We start from the raw sequence: 26,446 nt of genomic DNA, 5'->3' as shown, positions 1-26,446 counted from the left end.
AAATTAAAAAAGATAAATTAACTAAATATAACTTAATTAGGAGATTTTCAGCAATAATTTTTATGTGCCCATTTTTTAGAAAGATGAGAAAAAATGCTTCAACGTGTAGATATGCATGTCTCATTCACTCTAGCCATCTGTTAAACTAATCATCTAATCCAGGTATTAGAAACAGTGGCCCACAGGCCAAATCTTGCCTGCCACCTCTTTATAAATAAAGTTTAATTGGAACAGAACCACACATTTCTTTACATATAATCTAAGGCTGCTTTCATGGCAGAGTTGATAGTTGCAACAAAGACTCTGAGACACGAAGACCCCAAAATATTTATTATCTAACACATTATAGAAAAATTTGGTAGATCCACTGTCTAGTCAATTTATTTGTTTACCTACCCAGCAAGTAACCTTAATTATAATCCTTTTCAAGATACTCATCTTGTAAGACACCCATGTAACATTCACCTGTGTCATCCTATATTATGAATATGTGACATTCTGCCTCTCCTTTTATCTATCTTATTAAAGTAACGTTGATTTACAACATCATGTAAGTTTCAGGTGTGCAAAACAGCGACTCAATATCTTTATAGATTATACTTCATTTAAAGTCATGACAAAATAATGGTTATATTTCCTTGTGCTGTACAGTACTCTTCTGTAGCCTATCTATTTAATATATGGTAATTTGTACCTCTCAATCCCCTACCCCCATCCTACCTCTCCCCACCATAGTCCTCCTCACTGGTAACCACCAGTCTGTTCTCTGTACCGGTGAGTCTGTTTCTGTATTGTTATATTCGTTTGTTTTATGTTTTAGATTCCACATGTAAGTGATAACATAGAGTATTTGTCTCTCTCTGATTGACCTATTTCATGTCTCTCTCTGATTGACTTATTTCAGTAAGCATGATACCTTCTAGGACTATCCATGTTGTTAACAAATGGCAGTTTCATTTCTTAAAATTGGGGTTTATTTGATTTACAGTATTATATTAGTTTCAAGTGTACTACATAGTGATTCAAAATTTTTTAGGTAATAATCCATTTACAGTTATAAATTATGGAAGCAACCTAAGTATCCATCAACAGATGAATGAATAAAGAAGATGTGGTATTTGTATATTTACATTAAGTTTTAATTTAATTATGCATGATGCAATGGGTAAAGGGTAAATCTCTATGAACTACCATATTGTGTGATCATACTCAAGTTAGCCCTACCTAGGTCAAGAGGTAAAAACTTACTCTTAAGAATCCCCACTCCAACTCCAGTACACTTTATCACACACCCTCCAACTTCATTCAACATTATGCTTTCCATAGTCATCTTTGGCACTGAATTTAATAGCAGTTTGTTCTTTTTCAACATATTTTATATTGACATTTTACAAACTATTTATTCCAGTGTTGGTGTACATTTTGGTGCTATCATGAATATTGATGCTATAAACATGCTTGTATATATTGTTTGGTGCAATATATATGAATTTCTGTTGAGGATTTAACAAAAATAACTTAGAGTTCTCTATATTTGGAATATATGCTCTGTTGGTGTTGCGAACATTTTATTTTTCTTTTCAGTGTCTCACATTTTACTTTCTTAATAGTGTCTTTTAATGATCAAAAGCTCTTAATTTTAATGTATGTCAATTGATCAAACTTTTATATAATGATTCATATTTTGTTGTTATGTTGTTCCTTTACTATGTCATTTTTGAAAATATTATTTTACTACTGATGCTTAGCTCCACAATCCACTAGGGATTTTTTTTTATATAGTCTCAGGTATGTATCAATCATAAATCATGTTCACATATATATAGGTCTGTTTCTAGACTCTCTATTCTGTTCCACTCATCAATTTTTCTACCTTTTTATACATATATCACTGTCTTAAAACTTACTCTAAAAATATAGTATTTAATACCCAGTAGAGTACGTAAGTACTCCTACTTGTTTTTTCCCTCCAATATTGTTTTTAATGATAGGTGTTCGTGTGTGTGTGTTTGTGTGTGTGTTCCTGGGCTCTCTATTTTATTGGTCTAAATTTCTAACCCAGTACCAATACCACACTGTGAAATATTATTTATATAAATAATATGTATATTTTTTCATATATATATATATATATATATATATATGAGAGAGACCATCCTTCAAATTTCCTCTCTAGTACTGCTCTTGAAAAATGTTGGTTTCAAGATTATGCTGTCCTTATAGTCTTTCAGAAAGTTTATGCAATATTCTTTCACATATGACAGATTTTACTAGTACAGCCACCTGGGCTTGGAGAGTTTTTTTGAGGTAAGTATTAAATATGGATTTAATGTATTTAATAAATGTAGCTATCTATGTATTATGTCCAATTTTTAAAGAGTGTTTTTTTCTAGGATTTTTAAATTTAATCTAAATTTTGAAAATAATTAGCATAAAATATTACATAATTTCCTTTTATATTTTTATTGCTATCAGAACTCTAATGACAGCTCTCTTTCTTGTGATGTTGGCTATTTTTGTCTTTTCCCATTTTATTTGCTTTGTAGATCAATATTGGTATGGAGTAGTACATTTCAAGGAATGCTTTTGGTATTGTTGATGGTGACCAGTCTCTGTTTTCCACTTTGTTAACTTCTGCTCTTTTCTTTAGGATGTTTTTCCTTTAACTTTCCTTTGAGCTTAATTTACTCTCCTGTTTCTAGGGGTTTTAATCTAATATATGCTCTTAAGATTGTAAATTTTCCCTTTAAGAATAGATTTAGTTATATTCAACAATTTCTATTTTTCATTATCATCTTTTCAAAATGTTTTCTAATTTATTTTGTGATGTTTTTCTTTGGCCCAAGAATTATTCAAAATTGTACTGCAAGTTTACAAGTATACAGGGATTATCTCGTTATTTTTTACATTATAAAATTTTATCAAATTTTAAATTTTATTTAAATCAAGCTTGTTGAATATTCTCTATTTACTTTTCAGTCTTTGAAGTGTATTGACTTAGACTGCATAGCTCAGGATGTGGTCAATTTTAGTAATGATTTCATGATCCTAGAAAGTCTGTAGTTAATTGTAGAGTTCCATATATGTGAATATGGTCAGGTTTTATGCAACACACAAACATACACACATTTAGCTCATTTTGTAGAGAATATAGAATAAAATCAATGACATAATTGAATCAGGCCTATGATGCATGTACTTTTTTCCTAAAAAAAAACTATTTACAGAGATTTTTTTTTGCACCTTTCTGTTTATACCATGATATAAAGTTAATAGCATAAGACCAGGTGTACCCAGGCAGCCAATTTAAGGCTTTGATAAAGTTTTGAATTAAAAAAAAAATCAATGATGTTCTCTATATTAAGAACATGGGAGAAAAATGTGTTGAACATTTTTAGAACCCACTTGATATTCTTGGATTCTGTATTTAGAAGCAAACAAGAAGCTTTCTGTGTTAATTATTTCTTGCAATTAAACTGTTAAAAATATCTTTGGGAGGATATAGCTTCCAGGAAGTTATTCATTAAATGATAAAATTAAAAAGCACAGCTACTTTTATTCCAAACAATCTCTAAATTTTAATGTTTGGAAAAATAACTTGTACTGTTTCATGATATTAGAATAGCAATAATAATTATTCACTAATATTTTGTTAATGAACTCATTTCCCATATTTCATGAAGCAAATGATACCCATTAAGATTTCAAATATATTTATTTGCCCTTTGATTGTAATAACTGAAAGAGTAACTATAAAATAGTGTATATAAACTCACTTTTTTTCCTGACTACAGAGCAACATAAGTTCATTATAAAAAATTAGAAAAAAAATAAATTTATCCAATGTAATTGTTAAAGACAAGAAAATAGGCCCAAAGTGGAGTCACTAATGTGAAGCCCTCATGTCACCAAACCAAGTCATTTAAAAAATAAAATTATTTTTATTTATTTATTTTTGAATTTTTAAAATTTATTTTTTATACTGCAGGTTCTTATTAGTTATCTATTTATACATATTAGTGTATATATGTCAATCCCAATCTCCCAATTCTCACCACCACTGACCCCCGCCTGGCCCCGTTTTCCCCTCTTGGTGTCCATACGTTTGTTCTCTACATCTGGGTCTCTATTTCTGCCTTGAAAACCAGTTCATCTGTACCATTTTTCTAGATTCCACTTATATGCATTAATGTACGATATTTCTTTTTCTCTTTCTGACTTACTTCACTCTGTATGACAGTCTCTAGGTACATCCATGTCTCTACAAATGACCCAATTTCATTCTTTTTTATCACTGAGTAATATTCTATTGTATATATATACCACTACTTCTTTGTCTGTTCATCTGTCGATGGGCATTTAGGTTTCTTCCATGACCTAGCTATTGTGAAGAGTGCTGCAATGAACATTGGGGTGCATGTGTCTTTTTGAATTATGGTTTTCTCTGAGTATATGCCCAGTAGTGGGATTGCTGGATCATATGGTAATTCTATTTTTAGTTTTTAAGGAATCTCCATACTGTTCTCCATAGTGGCTGTATCAGTTTACATTCCCACCAGCAAGAGGGTTCGCTTTCCTCACACCAGCTCCAGCATTTTTTGTTTGTAGATTTTCTGATGATGTCCATTTTAACCAGTGTGAGGTAATACCTCATTGTAGTTTTGATTTGCATTTCTTTAATAACTGGTGATGTTGAGTAGCTTTTCATGTGCCTCTTGGCCATCTGTATGTCTTCTTTGGAGAAATGTCTATTTAGGTTTTCTGCCCATTTTTTGATTGTTTTGTTTGTTTTTTTAATAGTGAGCTGCATGACCTATTTATATACTTTGGAGATTAATCCTTTGTCTGTTGATTCATTTGCAAATATTTTCTCCCTTTCTGAGGGCTGTATTTTTGTCTTGTTTATACTTTCTGTTGCTGCGCAAAAGCTTTTAAGTTTCATTAGGTCCCATTTGTTTACTTTTTTTAAGGCTGCATTGTTCCTTTGCTTACTGATGAACATATAAAAGTCAGAAGTTTTTGATATTATAAAATGTCAAAATAATGAACATTCCTGTGTGAACATGTTTGAATATATATGCTTTGTCTCAGTTAACTTCACTCAGAATGGGACTTCTGCATCAAAGAGTTTACGCCTTTATGCTTTTTGTGGATGTTGCTACACTGAACCAATTTATGTTTGTTCATGCAGAAAATACTTATTGAGTATCTTTATGTTTAATCACTGTGCTGGGGGCTAGCAAAAAGACTTGTGAAATTTTGTGAGTGAAGGGACTTGACCTGCCCTTTGTGAATTCTAACAGTCCAGAGAGGGAATAGATATTCAAGAATCATACTCTCCATGTAGAATTACAACTCTGACAAGTGCCAAGGAGAGGGAAATGGTACCATGAGAGCATATTTTAGGGAGGATTTGATCTCATCATGGAGATTAGAGAAGGTTTATTTAGGGATGTTTCAGCTGATATATGAAGGATGAGTAGGTATTAACCAGATAGGGACATTGGGGGGAGATTTCTGAGCATAAGAAATAGCAAAAGACCCTATGAGAGAAAAGCATAAGCTGTGTTGGAGGAACTGGCCAGGAAGGTGAGGCTGTTGGGGGAGCATGTCATTATAATGGATCTGCAAGTGTGGGTAGGAGCTTGATCGTGCAGGCTTATGTTTAAGGTTTCAGATTTTAAGAGGAATAGAAAATCATTGAATTTTTTTTGTTGTTGAAGGTGAGTGTGTGCAACATACCCAATTGTCTTTTCAACCTATCGTTTTGTGGCCAAGTGGAGAATACACTGTGGGGAGAAAGAGTGGAAACGAGGAAACTAGTTAAGAGACTTTTGTAGAAATTGGGCATATGTGGCTTGGACCAGGGTATGGTGGTCATTTTGGTGGAAAGATGTGAACAGATTATAGAGGTATGTAGGCAGTATCATTGTTAGCACTGGTCGTGCGTTGAGGATGAGGGTGAGGGAGAAATAGCTGTCAGTGATAGTGATTCCTAAGTTTCTAGCTCCTATGGTTTGTTAGATAGGGGTTTTTAGATGTGATGTTAATATTTATCATAATTTGTCTTTTGTTATTTGTTGGTTCTTGATGAATGCTATGTCATATTAAGTCTCCTGCTTTGAATGTACAAAGCATTTTGACTGAAACTGACTGTTGTATGTTATCAGATGACTTTTTTTAAAACATCTTTATTGGAGTATAATTGCTTTACAATGGTGTGTTAGTTTCTGATTTACAACAAAGTAAATAAGTTATACATATAAATATGTTCCCATGTCTCCTCCCTCATGTGTCTCCCTCCCTCTCACCCTCCCTTTCCCACCCTTTTAAGTGGTCACAAACCACATAGCTGATCTCCCTGTGCTATGCGGCTGCTTCCCACTAGCTATCCACCCTATGTTTGATAGTGTATATATGTCCATGCCGCTTTCTCACTTCGTCAAAACTTACCTTTCCCCCTCCCTATATCCTCAAGTCTATGCTCTAGTAGGTCTGTGTTTTATTCCCGTCCTACCCCTAGGCTCTTCATGAAATTTTATTTTTCTTAGATTTTTCTTAGATTCCATATATATGTGTTAGCATACAGTATTTGTTTTTCTCCTTCTGACTTACTACACTCTGTATGACAGGTCCATCCACCTCATTACAAATAACTCCGTTTCATTTCTTTTTATGGCTGAGTAATATTCCATTGTATATATGTGCCACATCTTCTTTATCCTTTCATCTGTTGATGGACACTTAGGTTGCTTCCATATGCTGGCTATTGTAAATAGAGCTGCAATGAACATTTTGGTACATGACTCTTTTTGAATTCTGGTTTTCTTAGGGTATGTGCCCAGTAGTGGGAATGCTGGGTCGTATAGTAGTTATATTTGTAGATTTTAAGGAACCTCCATACTGTTCTCCATAGTGGCTGTATCAATTTACATTCCCACCAACAGTACAAGAGAGTTCCCTTTTCTCCACACCCTCTCCAGCATTTATTGTTTCTAGATTTTTTGATGATGGCCATTCTGACTGGTGTGAGATGATATCTCACTGTAGTTTTGATTTGCATTTCTCTAATGATTAATGATGTTGAGCATTCTTTCATGTGTTTGCTGGCAATCTGTATATCTTCTTTGGAGAAATGTCTATTTAGTTCTTCTGCCCATTTTTGGATTGGGTAGTTTGATTTTTGTTATTGAGCTGCATGAGTTGCTTATAAATTTTGGAGATTAATCCTTTGTCACTTGCTTCATTTGAAACTATTTTCTCCTATTCTGAGGGTTGTCTTTTGGTCTTGTTTATGGTACCCTTTGCTGTGCAAAAGCTTTTAAGTTTCATTAAATCCCATTTGTTTATTTTTGTTTCTATTTCCATTTCTCTAGGAGGTGGATCAAAAAAGATCTTGCTGTGATTAATGTCATAGAGTGTTCTGCCTATGTTTTCCTCGAAGAGTTTGATAGTGTCTGGGCTTACATTTAGGTCTTTAACCATTTTGAGTTTATTTTTGTGTATGGTGGTAGGGAGTGTTCGAATTTCATACTTTTACATGTACCTGTCTGGTTTTCCCAGAACCACTTATTGAAGAGGCTGTCTTTTCTCCACTGTATATGCTTGCCTCCTTTATCAAAAATAAGGTGACCATATGTGTGTGGGTTTATCTCTGGGCTTTCTATCCTATTCCATTGATCTATGTCTCTGTATTTGTGCCAGTACCATACTGTCTTGATTACTGTAGCTTTGTAGTATAGTCTGAAGTCAGGGAGCCTGATTCCTCCAGTTCCATTTTTCACTCTCAAGATTGCTTTGGCTATTCCGGGTCTTTTGTGTTTCCATACAAATTATGAGATTTTTGTTTCTAGTTCTGTAAAAAATGCCAGTGGTAGTCTGATAAGGATTGCATTGAATCTGTAGATTGCGTTGCGTAGTAGAGTCATTTTCACAAGGTAGATTCTTGCAGCCCAAGAACATGGTAAATCTCTCCATCTATTTGTATCATCTTTAATTTCTTTCATCAGCGTCTTATAATTTTCTGCATACAGGTCTTTTGTCTCCTTAGGTAGGTTTATTCCTAGTTATTTTATTCTTTTTGTTGCAATGGTAAATGGCAGTGTTTTCTTAATTTCACTCTCAGATTTTTCATCATCAGTGTATAAGAATGTGAGATTTCTGTGCATTAATTTTGTATCCTGCTACTTTACCAAATTCATTGATTAGCTCTAGTAGTTTTCTGGTAGCATCTTTAGGATTCTCTATGTGTAGCATCATGTCATCAACAAACAGTGACAGCTTTACTTCTTCTTTTTTGATTTGTATTCCTTTTATTTCTTTTTCTTCTCTGATTGTTGTGGCTAGAAGTTCCAAAACTATGTAGAATAAGAGTGGTGAGAGTGGGCAACCTTGTCTTGTTCCTGATCTTAGTGGAAATGGTTTCAATTTTTCACCATTGAGGAGGATGTTGGCTGTGGGTTTGTCATATATGGACTTTATTATGTTGAGGAAAGTTCCCTCTTTGCCTACTTTCTGCAGGGTTTTTATCATAAATGGTTGTTGAATTTTGTCAAAAGCTTTCTCTGCATCTATTGAGATGATCATATGGTTTTTCTCCTTCTGTTTGTTGATATGGTGTATCATGTTGATAGATTGGCGTATATTGAAGAATCCTTGCATTCCTGGAATAAAACCCACTTGATCATGCTGTATAATCCTTTTAATGTGCTGTTGGATTCTGTTGGCTAATATTTTGTTGAGGATTTTTACAGCTATGTTCATCAGTGATATTGGCCTATAGTTTTCTTTGTTTGTAACGTCTTTGTCTGGTTTTGGTATCAGGGTGATGGTGGCCTCATAGAATGAGTTTGGGAGTGTTTCTCCCTCTGCTATCTTTTGGGAGAGTTTGAGAAGGATAGGTGTTAGCTCTTCTCTAAATGTTTGATGGAATACACCCATGGAGCCATCTGGTCCTGGGTTTTGTTTGCTGGAAGATTTTTAATCACAGTTTCAATTTCAGTGCTTGTGATTGGTCTTTTCATATTTTCTATTTCTTCCTAGTTCAGTCTTGACAGGTTGTGCATTTCTAAGAATTTGTCCATTTCTTCCAGGTTGTCCATTTTATTGGCATACAGTTGCTTCTAGTAATCTCTAATAATCTTTTGTATTTCTGCAGTGTCCATTGTTACTTCTCCTTTTTCATTTCTGTTTCTATTGATTTGAGTCTTCTCCCTTTTTTTCTTGATGAGTCTGGCTAATTGTTTATCAATTTTGTTTATCTTCTCAAAGAATCAGCTTTTAGTTTTATTGATCTTTGCTATCATTTCCTTCATTTCTTTTTCATTTTTTTCTGATCTGATTTTTATGATATCTTTCCTTACGCTAAATTTTGGGTTTTTTTTTTTTTTTTTTTTTTTTTTTTTTTCGGTATGCGGGCCTCTCACTGTTGTGGCCTCTCCCGTTGCGAAGCACAGGCTCCAGACGCACAGGCTCAGCGGCCATGGCTCACGGGCCCAGTTGCTCCGCGGCATGTGGGATCCTCCCGGACCAGGGCACGAACCCGTGTCTCCTGCATTGGCAGGCGGAATCTCAACCACTGCGCCACCAGGGAAGCCCTAAATTTTGGGTTTTTTTGTTCTCCATTCTGTAATTGCTTTAGGTGCAAGGTTAGGTTGTTTATTCGAGATGTTTCCTGTTTCTTAAGGTAGGATTGTATTGCTATAAACTTCCCTCTTAGATCTGCTTTTGCTGCATCCCATAGGTTTTGGGTCGTCGTGTCTCCATTGACATTTGTTTCTAAGTATTTTTTTTTATTTCCTCTTTGATTTCTTCAGTGATCACTTCGTTATTAAGTAGTGCATTGTTTACAGTACAACTGTTTGTAGTTTTTACAAATCGTTTCATGTAATTGATATCTAGTCTCATAGCATTTTGGTCGGAAAAGATACTTGATACGATTGCAATTTTCTTAAATTTACCAAGGCTAGATTTGTGACCCAAGATATGATCTATCCTGGAGAATGTCCCATGAGCACTTGAGAAAAATGTGTATTCTGTTGTTTTTGGATGGAATGTCGTATAAATATCAAGTAAGTCCATCTTGTTTAATGTATCATTTAAAACTTGTGTTTCCTTATTTATTTTCATTTTAGGTGGTCTGTCCATTGGTGAAAGTGGGGTGTTAAAGTCGCCTACTATGATTGTGTTACTGTCAATTTCCCCTTTTATGGCTGTTAGTATTTGCCTTATGTATTGCGGTTCTCCTATATTGGGTGTGTAAATATTTACAATTGTTATATCTTCTTCATGGATCGATCCTTTGATAATTATGTAGTGTCCTTCTTTGTCTCTTGTAATAGTCTTTATTTTAAAGTCTATTTGTCTGATATGTGAATTGCTACTCCAGCTTTCTTCTGATTTCCATTTGCATGGAATATCTTTTTCCATCCCTTCACTTTCAGTCTGTATGTGTCCCTAGGTCTGAAGTGGTTCTCTTGTAGACAGCATATATATGGGTCTTGTTTTTGTATCCATTCAGCCAGTCTGTGTCTTTTGGTGGGAGCATTTAATCCATTTACATTTAAGTTAATTATCGATATGTATGTTCCTATTACCATTTACTTAATTGTTTCAGGTTGTTCTTGTAGGTCTTTCCTTCTCTTGTGTTTCTTGCTTACAGAAGTTCCTTTAGCATTTGTTGTAAAGCTGGTTTGGTGGTGCTGAACTCTCTCAGCTTTTGCTTGTCTGTAAAGGTTTTAATTTCTCCTTCAAATCTGAATGAGATCCTTGCTGGGTAGAGCAATCTTGGTTGTAGCATTTTTTTCCTTCATCACTGTAAATATGTCCTGCCACTCCCTTCTGGCTTTCAGACTTTCTGCTGAAAGATCAGCTGTGAACCTTATGGAGATTCTCTTGTGTATTATCTGTTGTTTTTCCCTTGCTGCTTTTAATATATTTTCTTTGTATTTAATTTTTGACAATTTGATTAATTTGTGTCTTGGCGAGTTTCTCCTTGGATTTATCCTGTATAGGACTCTCTGTGCTTCCTGGACTTGACTAACTATTTCCTTTCCCATATTAGGGAATTTTTCAAATATAGTCTCTTCAAATATTTTCTCAGACCCTTTCTTTTCCCTTCTTCTTCTGGGACCCCTATAATTCGAATGTTGGTGTGTTTAATGTTGTCCCAGAGGTCTCTGAGACTGTCCTCAGTTCTTTTCATTCTTTTTTCTTTATTCTGCTCTGCAGTAGTTATTTCCACTATTGTATCTTGCAGGTCACTTATCCGTTCTTCTGCCTCAGTTATTCTACTATTGATCCCATCCTGAGTATTTTTAATTTCATGTATTGTGTTGTTCATCATTGCTTGCTTCCTCTTTAGTTCTTCTAGGTCCTTGTTAAATGTTTCTTGCATCTTGTCTATTCTATTTCCAAGATTTTGGACCATGTTTACTATCATTATTCTGAATTCTCTTTCAGGTAGACTGCCTATTTCCTCTTCATTTGCTAGGTCTGGTGTGTTTTTATCTTCCTCCTTCATCTGCTTTGTGTTTTTCTGTCTTTTCATTTTGCTTATCTTACTGTGTTTGGAGTCTCCTTTTTGCAGGCTTCAGGTTTGTAGTTCCTATTGTTTTTGCTGTCTGTCCCCAGTGGCTAAGGTTGGTTCAGTGGGTTGAGTAGGTTTCCTGGTTGATGGGACTAGTGCTTGTCTTCTTGTGGATGAGGCTGGATCTTGTGTTTCTGGTGGGCAGGTCCACGTCTGGTGGTGTGTTTTGGGGTGTCTGTAGCCTTATTATGATTTTAGGCAGCCTCTTGGTTAATGGCTGGGGCTGTGGTCCTGTCTTGCAAGTTGTTGGGCATAGGGTGTCCAGCAATGTAGCTTGCTGGTCGTTGAGTGAAGCTGGGTCTTGGTGTTGAGATGGAGATCTCTGGGAGATTTTCACTGTTTGATATTACGTGGAGCTGGGAGTTCTCTTGTGGACCAGTGTCCTAAAGTTGGTTCTCCCACCTCAGAGACACAGCCCTGATGCCTTGCTGGAGTACCAAGAGCCTTTAATACACTCAGCTCAGAATAAATGGGAGAAAAAATAGAAAGAACAGAAAGAAAGAAAGGAAGGAAGGAAGGAAGGTAGGAAGGCAGGAAGGAAGGAAGGAAGGAAGGAAGGAAGGAAGAAAAGAAGAAAGGAAGAAAGGAAGGAAGAAAGGAAGAAAGGAAGAAAGAAAGGAAGGAAGAAAGGAAGGAGGAAAGGAAGGAAGGTAGGAAGGAAGGAAGGTAGAAAGAAAGAAAGAAAGAAAATAAAGTAGGGTACAATAATTATTAAGAAGAGAAATTTTAAAAATTAAAAAAAAAAAAAAAAAAAAAAAACGGATAGTCAGAACCCTAGGATAAATGGGGAAAGCAAAGCTATACAGACAAAATCTCACACAGCAGCACACACATACACACTCACAAAAGGAGAAAAAAATAATATATCCTGCTCCCAAAGTCCACCTCCTCAACTTGGGATGATTTGCTTTCTATTCAGGTATTCCACAGATGCAGGGCACTTCAACTTGATTGTGGAGCTTTAATCTGCTGCTTCTGAGGCTGCTGGGAGAGACCTCCCCCTCTCCTCTTTGTTTGCACAGCTCCTGGGGTTCAGCTTTGGACTTGGCCCCGCCTCTGCGCGTAGGTCGTCTGAGGGCGTCTGTTCTTCGCTCAGACAGGGGTTAAAGGAACAGCTGATTCGGGGGCTCTGGCTCACTCAGGCTGGGGAAAGGGAGGGGTTCGGATGTGGGGTGAGCCTGCGGCTGAAGAGGCCAGCGTGACATTGCACCAGCCTGAGGTGCCGTGTGTTCTCCCGCGGAAGTTGTCCCTCGATCCTGGGACCCTGGCAGTGGCGGGCTGCACAGGCTCCCGGGAGGGGAGGTGTGGAGAGTGACCTGTGCTCGCACACAGGATTCTTGGTGGTGGCAGCAGCAGCCTTAGCGTCTCATGCCCGTCTCTGGGGTCCACGCTGATAGCCGTGGATCGTGTCCATCTCTGGAGCTCCTTTAAGTGGCGTGCTTACTCCCCTCTCCTCATGGACCAGGACACAAAGAGGCAAGACAAAGTCTATTGTCTCTTCGGCAGCTCCGCGCCCGTCTCTGGAGCTCCTCTAAGCGGTGCTCTTAATCCCTCTCCTCATGCCCCAGGAAGCAAAGAGGGAAGAAAAGGTCTCTTGCCTCTTCGGCAGCTCCAGACTTTTTCCCGGACTCCCTCCCGGCCAGCCGTGGTGCACTAGCCCCTTCAGGCTGTGTTCACGCTGCCAACCCCATTCTTCTCCCGGCTTCCGACTGAAGCCCAAGCCTCAGCTCCCAGACCCCGCCAGCCCCGGCGGGTGAGCAGACAAGCCTCTCGGGCTGGTGAATGCTGGTCGGCACTGATCCTCCGTGCGGGAATCTCTCCGCTTTGCCCTCCGCACCCCTGTGGCTGCGCTCTCCTCCGCGGCTCCGAAGCTCCCACCTCTGCCACTCGCAGTCTCCGCCCGCGAAGGGGCTTCTAGTGAGTGGAAACATTTCCTCCTTCACAGCTCCCTCCCACTGGTGCAGGTCCCATCCCTATTCTGTTGTCTCTGTTTATTCTTTTTTCTTTTGCCCTACCCAGGTACGTGGGGAGTTTCTTGCCTTTTGGAAGGTCTGAGATCTTCTGCCAGCATCCAGTGGGTGTTCTATAGGAGCAGTTCCACGTGTAGATGTATTTCTGATGTATCTGTGGGGAGGAAGGTGATCTCCGCATCTTACTCTTCTGCCATCTTCTCTCTCTTCCCCCGTCTTAATTAACTTAATATGAGGTTCCCAGAAATGGAATCTTAAACCAGTCAATGTGGAATTGACCAGCATTAGCTATGTATTCTGCCTGAAAAGACCCTGCCATCCCTGTGAAGAAAGTAGTCGTACAGTAATCAATCCACTATTTTTCCTTGTATGACTTCCTTGTTTCTGCTCTCTCTGCCTATAAAATATGTTTCCTTGTATAGCTCTTTGGATCCTTTCTGGCTGTTAGGTTGAATGCTACATGATCCATGAATCACTGAATAAAGCCAGTAAGATCTTTAAATTTTACTCAGTTGAATTTTGTTTTTAAACAGTCAACTAAAGTCATCACTTTGAATCTTTGTCACTTGGTTTTTGCAACGTCAATAAAATATAGGTCAATAGCTATACATTTTCATTAAAATTTTTTTCAATTCTCCTAAATGATTATATAACCTATTGTTGGATATTTAGTTTCCAAGATTCAGAAATAATAAATGATTTGGTGTTTTGTGAAAAGTCATCTAACCCTTAATTAATAATTTTCATAGAAGTGTTCTTAAAAGTGAATTATTGAAGCAAATCATTGGCAATTTTAAGGGTTTATTATCAAATTGCCAAGTTACACCCTAGAAACTGTCCCAATCAGCATTGTTAGAGTGCCAAAGATTTTGTTTAGTTTTTTATTTATATTCATATGATATCTATAAGTATTTTCAACATATTCTCTGCATGAAAATTCTTCCTGACTAGTAAATATTTGCTTATATTTTATACTTATGGACAGATTTGAAAGTTACCAGCATTTCACAGTAATAATTTATGTGTGAAGCACATACTTCTTCACTTTGCATTTTATAGTTTTTCAGTGTGATATTTGAAACCAATTATACTGCTTTAATTATTGTAGTGGCACAATTTATTTTAATGTTTGGTATGCCCAGTATTGTCTCTTATAACTCTTTTTCACAGATTTTCTTGATGTATTGAAATGTTTATCATTTATAATCTATTTTTTATTCCAAAAATTGTCAGTGGCATTTTTATCAAGAAATAAAAGTTATTTTATATTCTAAAATTTAAAGGGATATACATATATGTATACATATACCCACTTGTACATATATGTGCACACACATATATCTGCATATATGTATCTAAAATACATATATATGTGTATATATAAAATACATTTATAGTATTTATATGACAAATTATAATATTTTATTCTGATGGGAAGAAACATGTCTACCTGCTTTCCTTCATTTAACCATTTGTGCTTAATCCATATTCAACTGTGGCCCCATCCTTACAGAACTGACTACTTAGAGAATAATAATCTTAACTTCAGACACAATTGTACTAAGTTGTGTAGTGCAAACTACAATGAAATATAAACTAAAGTTAGAAATGCTCCAGAGTTGATCTCTGGATGATTAAGATGATTACAATGCAAAGGGAAGAATAGTAGATGCTACAGATGAGAGGTTTTGAGTGCGGGTGAAAGCTAGAAGAGAAATAAAGTGGAGTTTTAAAGACTTTTTTTTTTCAAGTTAGTTAGGGGTCTGAATTTTATTTAAATACAACATATACAATGAAGAATGTAAATAACAGTAAGTGTTTCCAAATTAAAGACTTCTTTTGCTTATAGTTAAGAATGTGAGTTCAGTTCAATACCAGATTTTTAAGCTTGTCTGCTTTGAGATGTGGAACATGTTATATTCAGTACAGAGGTTGGTAACTTATTCTCTACAGAATGTAAACATCATGAAGAGAGCTTTTTCTTACATTATTACTGCATTGTCACATCTAGAACAGGACCTTGTATGTGGCAAACACTGCAGTATGTGTTGAATTATTGAGAAGTTTTCCAGGACACTGTCTGAAATATATTATGTGCCTAATGACTGACAGCATTTTTATTTTGAAGAGAGCATGTGCTCTACTTTTTCCAATTCAAGAATTTGTTAGAAAATATTTCATAAAATACTGAAAATATAAAAAAGGAAAAGCACAACGACCTGCATTGAACCCAAAAGGAACAATTTTTCTTTTATTACAATTTCAAAACGTTCATTTTATTATAGAATTTACTCCAAAGTTGAAAATGTAATGTATAAACTCTTTCAGAGTTTGTCTTCTTTCTTAATATAATAATATGAATATGATGTAACCATTTATGTATGTTAATATTATTCTGAACTATTAATTTTAATGAATGTATAGTAATTGTTCATATTTTATTTCTAAAATATCCAACCATTGAGTATTTAGGTGTCTTTTGCCCCATTTTTTTTACCCTTCTATAAAACTACAATATATGTCTGCTGCGTAAATTTTAATACACATATTTTATTTTCTTAAGAAAAATTCTAGCATTTGATTTGCAATATATAAGCTTCTTAATATTTACATTGTATATTCCTAAGTTTTCTTCTGAAATTTTTCTCAATTTACTACCTGTGATGGTTAATTTTATGTGACAATTTAGCTAGGCTACAGTCCCCTGTTATTCAATCAAACACTAAACTAGGTGTTGCTGTGAAGGCATTTAGTTATGTTGTCCCCATCTACCATCAGCTGACTTTAAGTAAAAGAGATGACCTTCCATAATGTGAATGGACCTCATCTAATCAATTGAAAGTCTTTGAGAGCAAAACTGATGTTTCCCTGAAGAAGAATAAATTTCATGTGTGAACTGTGGTTTCTACTCCTGCCCAAAGTTTCCAGCCTGCAGGCCTGCCCTTCAGACATTGTACTTATCCAGCCAGACCCCACAATCCCATAAGCCAATTCCTTGAAATAATTATCCTAATATATATCTTCTGCTGGGTCTGCTTCTCTGGGAAAGCCCTGACTGATACAGATACTAGTACCTAGAGTATGGAGGCACCTGGGATGATTGTTTGCCCCAATGTACAGGAAAAGCTTTCCTATTATCTTATAATCACATCAGTGAAGCAGGATTAATGTTAATTGAGTATGGAATGTGATTCTCAGTTGGAACTAGACCTTATAATAGTTTTTGTCAGAATCTCAAGACATGTCCTTCTTAATTAACATTAGCCACATGTAAGTTAATTCCTTAAGGAGTTATTTTTTTGCATGAATAGCAGTGGGTCAGGTGATGAGCCTTTGACTATCAACTCCAATCTACAGACTGGCCATGACCTTTCATATGAACAGAAGAACTGAAGTTCATATATCATGGTGAGAAATTATTTGTGAACATATCACATCTGATGTTTTTCCTTGAAATTTATTATGATTTTTATTATTTTAATACAATTTCTATTCATTGTCACACAGGATAGACTGATTCACCATCAAGAACACTATTGTCTATATACTAATACTGCAGACTTTAAGCATGGGACATTTTCATACTTAAAATTCTGTTTTTGTTATTCTTGTTTTCAAAGCTATTATCATTTATGAAATAAATTACCCACTGTAAATGAATACCAGGAGGGCATATCATCATTTCTCATCATTTCTCATATATTCCAGTAGCTGAAGGAAGATGTAAGGTAAGTATCATAACAATGTAGACCATCAGATTTTCTTTGCCAAAAATGAAACTTTAATATTTCATCTAGCAGGATTGTTATTTTCTTCAAGAGACACACTTTTAACGCCAGTCATATCTTTCATTAGAGTGGAGGCAATGCTGTTCTGATTGTGCCCAACTGAGTCTAACAGGAATTGACAGGATGCAGGAGAACAGTCTTACAACATTATTGTTTAGCATTTGCTTATGATACAGTTTGCCCAGCACACTGTGCAGTGTAAAATTTTTCCATCAAAACTTCTTAATGCTTTCTTTAAAATCAACACAAAAGGTGCTTTAAAAGTCAAATGAATAGAACAGATTTTTTTCATAATTACAAACATATATAGAACTGTCTTGAGGATGCCTGTTGTTTGAACTACTTTTAATTGTTTTTCTCCCAAATTTATAGTGATTTATTTTATATTTGTCCACTGTAGTCACATAAGTAATCACTACAACTCTCCAGTAATTAGAACCTGAAAGAAAAGTTCAGTATGCCATAAATTCTATTATGTTTAGGTACTCAGGGTAGATGCCAGGAGAGGTAAAGTATCCATGATGAACAGAGTGGCGATGTGGGTTACCCACTGTTTTTCTATTTGCATGGCTACCATTCATCTTACGGCAGCAAGTTCTCAGCTGCCACCTGTGTTAGCAAAAACTGGAGGGAATACATGGAATAGGCCAACCTTGTAAATAAACAATCAAAAAGACAGAAAATAACAAATTTCCTTCATGTTGGATATCAACTCTCAATCTCATTATTCTAAGATTATAAAAGTCATGATTTAACAATGACTCTGACTTCCAGCTTATGTTAAATTTGTTTTTAATTAACAGCGATAAACCTTCCCATAAAATCTGAGCATGTGTTCTTTGTTAATTGCCTACCATATTTATATTAAAAACAACATGAATTTGTTTAATCAGCCATAAAAATGTAAAGAAATTACTATAAAATCAAAATAACAAAATTTTGTATTTAAAAAAAAATAAACTGAATTAAACTCCCAGATTTAACACTTTGACTGACAGATCATTGCCAAAAGAACTAAGTAGAAAACCCCCATTTGCAATTCTTGTACCCACTCCCTCCAATTTAGTCTCTTACTTACTAACTGTATCTCTGGCAGCTCCACAAGAGGAATTTTCTGCTACAATTAGATCAGTCTCCTTCTTGCCCCACCTGCCAAGGTTTCTCTTCTATCCACTTAAACACTACTCATAATTAGGAGCTTACTTCAGTTTCATTTATTACTTAAAATGTTACTAATATTTGCAGTCTTAATGATTTCTTTACCAGCTAGTACCACCATAGTGTGCCATTCATTTTGCATTCAATTATGTACTGTTGTCTCTTGTTATGTGATTGCTTGATATTTTTATATTTCATGTCTCCAGTGAAAAAAAATGATCTCTTAATTGGCAGAGTTTTGATTTGTCCACCTTTGATTTATTAATAAAACTTAGGCATGGTCTTACCGACCTTAGAAAAAAATTAATTCTGCATCTGAGTTTATACATCAACTGTGTTTCTAGAAATACACCAACTCTTCTTTCCTACACTGAGTGTGATTCTAAGGCAGAGGCTTGTGGTTGACAGGGAGCCCACACGCTGCCCAGGGCTTGGCTGCCTCCTCTTCTGGGACCATGGGTTGGCTCCAGCTTCCATGTTAGGACAGGATTACCCCTCTGCCCATGGGTCTTTCTACTGGTAAACTAACTGTTTGCATTCAATGAGCCAGAGTCAGATTGTCTAACAATTATGGGCAGCTCCACAAAGAGAAGCTAAAAGCTTTGCATTTCATATTGAAAATACACATGAAATTGAGTTGTTTTCTTGCTAATTCTAAACTAAGTATTATTCTAGTTCATCTTTTCTTTCAGCGTACATACTCTTAAGAAGCATGAGAAGAGATATTTTGTTCCTTTGTATTCTTCTGTGGAAAACATTTTTTTCTACATATGTCATGATTCTTCTGAAAGACAGTTCCCAGCTAAAACTTCAGACCTTTCCACTGGAGAGATGATTTTCTAAATATATTTTTTGCATTTGTGATTGAGATTAAATATCAGTGATATAGTTAATATCCCAAATTAACAACTGTGGTTCCAATTAAATTATATTTAGGACCTGTGAAACAATACTCAATATTAAAATAATTGACATTAGATTATTAAATAATAAGATCACTAATTAAGTTTAATCAAGAACAGTGTATTCAATTATTATCTTTATATATGAGCAATTAAGCCACTGCTAGCAATATTCCTTGAGATGAAATATCTACTATATTATTTTTTTAATTGAAGTATAGTTGGCTTTTGTATCTCTTTGTCTGTGGGAAGAACATGGCAGATTGGCTCACATAGCTGCCTAGCTTTTTGCAGCATGCTGATTGAATGAATGGCAAAAGACATTGTTGTTTTGATAGATTCCTTACCCAGTGAAGAATCTACAGCTGTTTTTCAGATGGCAGAGTAGAAGGATGTGAGCTTATCCATTCTTACAAAAACGTCAAAATCACAGTTAACTGCTGAACAGCCATCAGCAAAAAAAAAATTCTGGAACCTACCAGAAAAGATACTCTACATCCAAAGACAAAGGAGAAGTTACAACAAGGTGGTAGGAGGGGCACAATCACAATAAAATCAAATCCCATACCTGCCAGGTGGGTGACCCACAAACTGGAAAATAGTTACACCACAGAAGTTCTCTGACAGGAGTTAAAGTCCTGAGCCCCACATCAGGTTTCCCAGCCTGGGAGTCTGGCAATGGGAAGAGAATATGGCTTTGAAGCTCAGCAGCATTTGATTGCAGGGATTTCACAGGACTGGGGGAAACAAAAACTCCACACTTGGAGGGCACACACAAGGTCTACTACACACAAAGACCCAGGGAAAAAAGCAGTGACCTCAAAAGATACTGGGCTAGACCTATCTGCTAGTATTGGAGGGTCTCCTGTGGAGGTGGGGGTGGCTGTGGCCCACTGTGGGGATAAAGATGCTGACAGCAGCAGTGCTGGTGAGTGCTCATTGGCATGAGCCCTCCAGGAGGGTGCCATTTCCTTTCCAAGACCTAACTCCACCCAACAGCTGGTGGGCTCCAGTACTGGGATGCCTCATGTCAAACAATCAACAAGGCAGGAACATGGCCCCACTCACCAGCAAACAGGCTGCTTAATTCTTCCTGAGCACTTCCCTGCCCACCAGAGGAATAAGACTCAGTTCTAGCAACCAATGTGCAGGAATACAACTGTCCCACCAGGAAGCCTGTACAAGCCTCTTAGATAGCCTCATCCATCAGGGGGCAGACAGCAGATGCAAGAAGAACTACAATCCTGAAGCTTGAGGAAAAGAAACTGCAATCACAGAAAGTTAGACAAAATGAGATTGTAGAGGAATATGTCCCAGATGAAGGAACAAGATAAAACCCCAGAAGAACAGCTAAGTGAAGTGGAGATAGGCAGTCTACTGGAAAACGAATTCAGAGAATGATAGAGAAGATGATTCAAGATCTTGGGAAAAGAATAAAGGCACAGATTGAGAAGATCAAAGAAATGTTTAACAAAGACCTAGAAGAACTAAAGGACAAACAATCGGAAATGAGCAATGCAAAATCAGAGATAAAAATACACTAGAAGGAATCAATAGCAGAAGAACAGATATGTGAGCTGGAAAAATGCAGGAAATCACTGCCATGGAACAGAATAAGGAAAAAAGAATGAAAAGAAATGAAGACAGTCAAAGAGACTTCTGGGACAAGATTAAATGTATCAACATTCACATTATAGGGGTCTCAGAAGCAGAAGAGAGAGAAAGGACCTGAGAAAATATTTGAAGGGATAATAGCTGAAAACTTCCTGAACATGGGAAAGGAAGTAGTCATCCAAGTCCAGGAAGCACAGAGAGTTCTAGGCAGGATAAACCCAAGGAGGAACACATGGAGACACATAGTAAAGAAACTGACAAAATTTAAAGGCAAAGAAAACTATTAAAAGCAAAAAGGGAAAAGCAACAGGTAATATACAAGGGAACTCCTTTAAGGTTATCAGCTGATTTCTCAGCAGAAATTCTAAAGGCCAGAAGGAAGTGGCACAATATATTTAAAGTGATGAAAGGGATGAACCTACAACCAAGAAAACTCTACCCAGCAAGACTCTCATTCAGATTCAATGGAGAAATCAAAAGCTTTACAGACAAGCAAAAGCTAAGAGAATTCAGCCCCACCAGACCAGCTTTGCAACAAATGATAAAGGAACTTCTCTAAGCAGAAAAGTAAAGGCCAATACTAGAAACAGGAAAATTAAGAATGTAAAAGGTCACCTGTAATGGAAAACATAAAGTAAAATTAGGAAATCATCCACACACAAATATTATATCAAAACCAGCAATTGTGAAGAGAACACAAATGCAGGATATTAGAAGTACATTTGAAATTAAAAGACCAGCAGTGTAAAATAATCTTATTTATATATATATATTGCTGTATCAAAACCTCATGGTAACTGCAACCTGAAAATCTACAACAGATACACACACAAAAAAGAAAAAGGAATCCAAACACAACACTAAATTTAGTCATCAAATCACAAGAGAAGAGAACAAAAGAGAAAAGGAAGAAAAAAGACCTACAAAAACAAATCCAAAACAATTCAGAAAATGGCCATAGGAACATATATTTTGATAATTACCTTAAATGGAAATGGATTAAATGCTCCAACCAAAACATATAGACTAACTGAATTGATCCCAAAACAAGACTCATATATATGCTGTCTACAAGAGACCCATTTCAGACCTAGGGAAGCATACAAACTGAAAGTGAGTGGATAGAAAAAGATATTCCATGCTAATGAAAATCAAAAGAAAACTGGAGTAGCAATACTCATATCAGACAAAATAGAGTTTAAAATAAAGACTGTTACAAAAGACAAAGAGTGACACTACATAATGATCAAGGGATCAATGCAAGAAGATATAACAACTGTAAATATATATGCACTCAACAAAGGAGCACCCCAATATATTAGGCAAATACTAAGAGCTATAAAAGGAGAAATAGACAGTAGCACAATAATTTTGAAACTCTTCCAAAAAAATTGCAGAGGAAAGAATACTCCCAAATTCATTCTATGAGGCCATCCTCACCCTAATACTAAAACCAGACAAAGATACCACAAAAAAAGAAAATAACAAGCCAATATCACCACTGAACATAGACACAAAAATCCTCAACAAAATACTAGCAATCCAAATCCAACAATACATTAAAAGGGTTATACACCGTGATCAAGTGGAATTTACCCCAGGGATGCAAGTAGTTTTCAATATGCACAAATCAATCAGTGTGATACACCACATCAACAAATTGAAGAATAAAAACCTCATGAATATCACAACAGATACAGAAGAAGCTTTTGAAAAAATTCAACATTGATTTATGATAAAAACTCTCCTCAAAGTGAGCATAGAGAGAACATACCTCAACATAATAAAGGCCATTTATGTCAAACCTACAGCTAACATCATACTCTATGGTAAAAAGCTGAAAGCATTTCCTCTAAGTTCAGGAATAAGAGAAGGATGCCCACTCTCACCACTTTTAGTTAACATAGTTTTGGGAGTCCTAGCCATGACAAGCAAAGAAGAAAAAGAGATAAAAGGAATCCAAGTTGGAAAAGAAGAAATAAAACTGTCACTGTTTGCAAATGCCATGATAGTATACCTAGAAAATCTTAAAGATACTACTGGAAAACTACTAGAGCTCCTCAATGAATTCAGTAAATTTTCAGGATGCAAAATTAATACACAGAAATCTGTTGCACTTCTATACACTAACAATGAAAGATCAGAAATAGAAATTAAAGAAACAATCTCATTTACCATCACATCTAAAAGAATAAATTAGCTAGGAATAAACATATCTAAGGAGACAAAAGACCTGCACTCCAAAAACTATAAGATGCTGATGAAAGAAATTGAAGAAGACACAGATGGAAAGAGATACCATGTTCTAGGATTGGAAAAATCAATATTGTGAAAATGACATACTACCCAAGGCAATCTACAGATTCAATGCAATCCCTATAAAATTACCAAGGGTGTTTTTCACAGAATTAGAAAAAAAATATTTAAATTTGTATGGAAACACAAAAAATCCCAAATAGCCAAAGCAATCTTGAAAAAGAAAAACAAAGCCAGTGGAATCAGCTTCCCTGACTTCAGACTATACTACAAAGCTACAGTCATCAAAACAGTATAGTATTGACACAAAAACAGAAATATAGATTAATAGAACAGGACAGAAAGTCCAGAGATAACCCCACGCACATATGGTCACCTTATCTTTGATAAAGGAGGCAAGAATATACAATGGAGAAAAGACAGCTTCTTCAATAAGTGGTGCTGGGAAATCTGGACAGCTACATGTAAAAGAATGAAATTGGAACACTCCCTAACACTACACACAAACATAAACTCAAAATGGATTAAAGATCTAAATGTAAGTGTTGTACACTGTAAAACTCTTAGAAGAAAACATAGGCAGAACACTCTTTGACATAAATCACAGCAAGATCTTTTTTGACCCACCTCCTAGAGTAATGAAAATAAGACAAAAATAAGCCAATGGGACCTAAATAAACTTAAAACCTTTTTCACAGCAAAGGACACCATAATCAGAACAAAACAACGGCCCTCAGAATGGGAGAAAATATTTGTAAATGAAGCAACTGACAAGGGATTAATCTCCAAAATATAAAAACAACTCATGCAGCTCAATATCAAAAAAACAAACAACTCAATCCAAAAATGGGCAGAAGACCTAAATAGACATTTCTCCAAAGAAGACATACAGATGGCCAGAAAACACATGAAAAGATGCTCAACATTGCTAATTATTAGAGAATTGCAGGTCAAAACTACAATGAGATATCACCTCACACCAGTCAGAATGGTCATTATCAAAAAGTATAGAAACAATAAACACTGGAGAGGGTGTGGAGAAAAGGTAACCCTCCTACTCTCTTGGTGGGAATGTAAATTGGTAAAACCAATATTGAGAACAGTATTGAAGTTCCTTATAAAACTAAAAATAGAGCTATCACATTATCCATCAGTCACACTCTTGAGCATATATCCTGAGAAAAACATGGTTTGAAATGATACATGTACCCCAGTATTCACTGAAGCACTGTTTACAGTAGCTAAGACATGGAAGCAACCTAAATGTCCATCGACAGATGAATACATAAAGAAGATGTGGTACATATATGCAATGGAATATTACTCAGTCGTTAAAAAGAATGACATAATGCCTTTTGCAACCACATGGATGGACATGGAGATTATCGTACTAAGTGAAGTAAATCAGACAGGCAAAGACAAATATCATATATTGCTTACATGTAGAATAAAAAAAATGATGCTAATGAACTTATTTACAAAACAGAAATAGACTCACAGCCTTAGAGAATGAACTTATGGTTACTGGGGGAAAGGGTTGGGGGAGGGATAGATTGGGAATTTGGAATTGACACGTACACTCTGCTGTATATAAAATAGATAACAAATAAGGACCTACTGTATAGCACAGGGAACTCTGCTCAATATTCTGTAATTACCAAAACGGGAAAAGAATTTGAAAAAGAATAGAGACATGTATATGTATAACTGAATCACTTTGCTGTACACCTGAAAGTAACACAATATTGTTAATCCACTATGCTCCAATATAAAATGAAAATTAAAAAAATAAAATAATTGAAGTACAGTTAATTTACAATGTTGTCTTAGTTTCAAGTGAAATATCTACTTTTAACAAAAGAACACTAAGAAAACATAATTTAGATTAATTTAGCACACATTTACACCTTATATTATTTTGGGAAATTACAAAAATAAAACATTTAAAATATGATATTCATAATTTCTGAAAACTCATAAAATACATCTTTGAAATTTTTTCTTAATGATCAAAAAAATAAGCCAGCAGATTCATTATGAAATATAATTTATTAGTTTTAAAGAGGGTTTATATAGTGGGACCTTAATTCCTACCATGGGAAATCCCAAGAGAATGTTGGTTTATATTGTGACTGCCTCCAAAACTGTTCAAGAAAACACCAGAAGTGGAAGCGACAGGGGAATTCTCCTTATTCAGAGAAATAAGAGAGGATCAAAAAGTCACATGGAAATGTACAAAGTGATTTGTTGATGAAATGGTTCCTGGAGAACCTGGATTCACCTCTTTTCATTCCTGAATCTGTAATTCTTGCCTTTGGGTTACTGAGGTATTGGGAGTTACTACAGGGCTTACACTGCAAGTTTATAATCCTTTTTGGGCGCTTGTCCGCATATCACACTTTCAGAAAGTGATGTAATTCTCATCTCATTATGAGAATTAGGAGAGTGAATCCATAGTCAGTTTAGTCACAGAATTAAGTTCCATAATGCTCAACACATAGGTGGGCATTTTCAGTTCAATCTAGTTGCATGTACCCACTACCTGTAAAGCTTATTTGCCTTAGAAATGTCACTGGGGTTTCTAGATTATTCTGCTGTATCACATATCTTTGGGGTTGGGTGGAGAAGATGAGGCACCATAGCCACCTGACACATATATGCTTGTTTGCTCACTTGAATTTCATTTTAGAAATGCCTAAATTACCTGTTCCCTGCTGTCCTTTCCTAAATTACTTAATACATACATAAATGTATATTACATATACGTACACTTTTAAGAGGAAAGAGCAAAAGCATGCATTTTGGAGTCAGGAAGAATTCCTTTTGACTACCAGCTTCACCATTTATTATCTAGGAGATATTTACTCTTTATTTGTCAAGCAGGTATTTTTCATCTTATTATGTGTCAGACAAGACAGTCCATGCTTGGATACAAGATTGACAGAACAGCATTAGTGCCCCTGTTTTGTATTTCACATCTCAAGAGAGATGGTGACATACATCAAGCATCAAAATGCTTAAAGGGGTTAGGGACTGATTTAATCTGAGATATCGAGGAATGAGGAAGTGAGATTTGAGACAGAATCCAAAAAACCAATAGGAATCAGTAGATGAGCAGAATTAGGAAAGAGTACGTTAGGCATATGCAAAGCTCCTAGGAGCAGAGGTTGA

At 35.8% G+C, this 26,446-nt stretch overlaps 1 protein-coding gene across 1 annotated transcript in view; it reads right to left on the bottom strand.

The window, feature by feature from the left end:
* EYS (eyes shut homolog) overlaps window positions 1-26,446 on the bottom strand; it is a 1,724,957-nt gene that overhangs the window by 662,387 nt on the left and 1,036,124 nt on the right. The gene's annotated exons all lie outside the window — the stretch shown is intronic.

This window comes from Kogia breviceps, chromosome 13, assembly GCF_026419965.1.
Source record: "Kogia breviceps isolate mKogBre1 chromosome 13, mKogBre1 haplotype 1, whole genome shotgun sequence".
Taxonomy (NCBI): Eukaryota; Metazoa; Chordata; class Mammalia; order Artiodactyla; family Physeteridae; genus Kogia; species Kogia breviceps.
The sequence above is the reverse complement of the archived record's forward strand: the minus strand, read 5'-3'. Positions and strand labels throughout refer to the sequence as shown.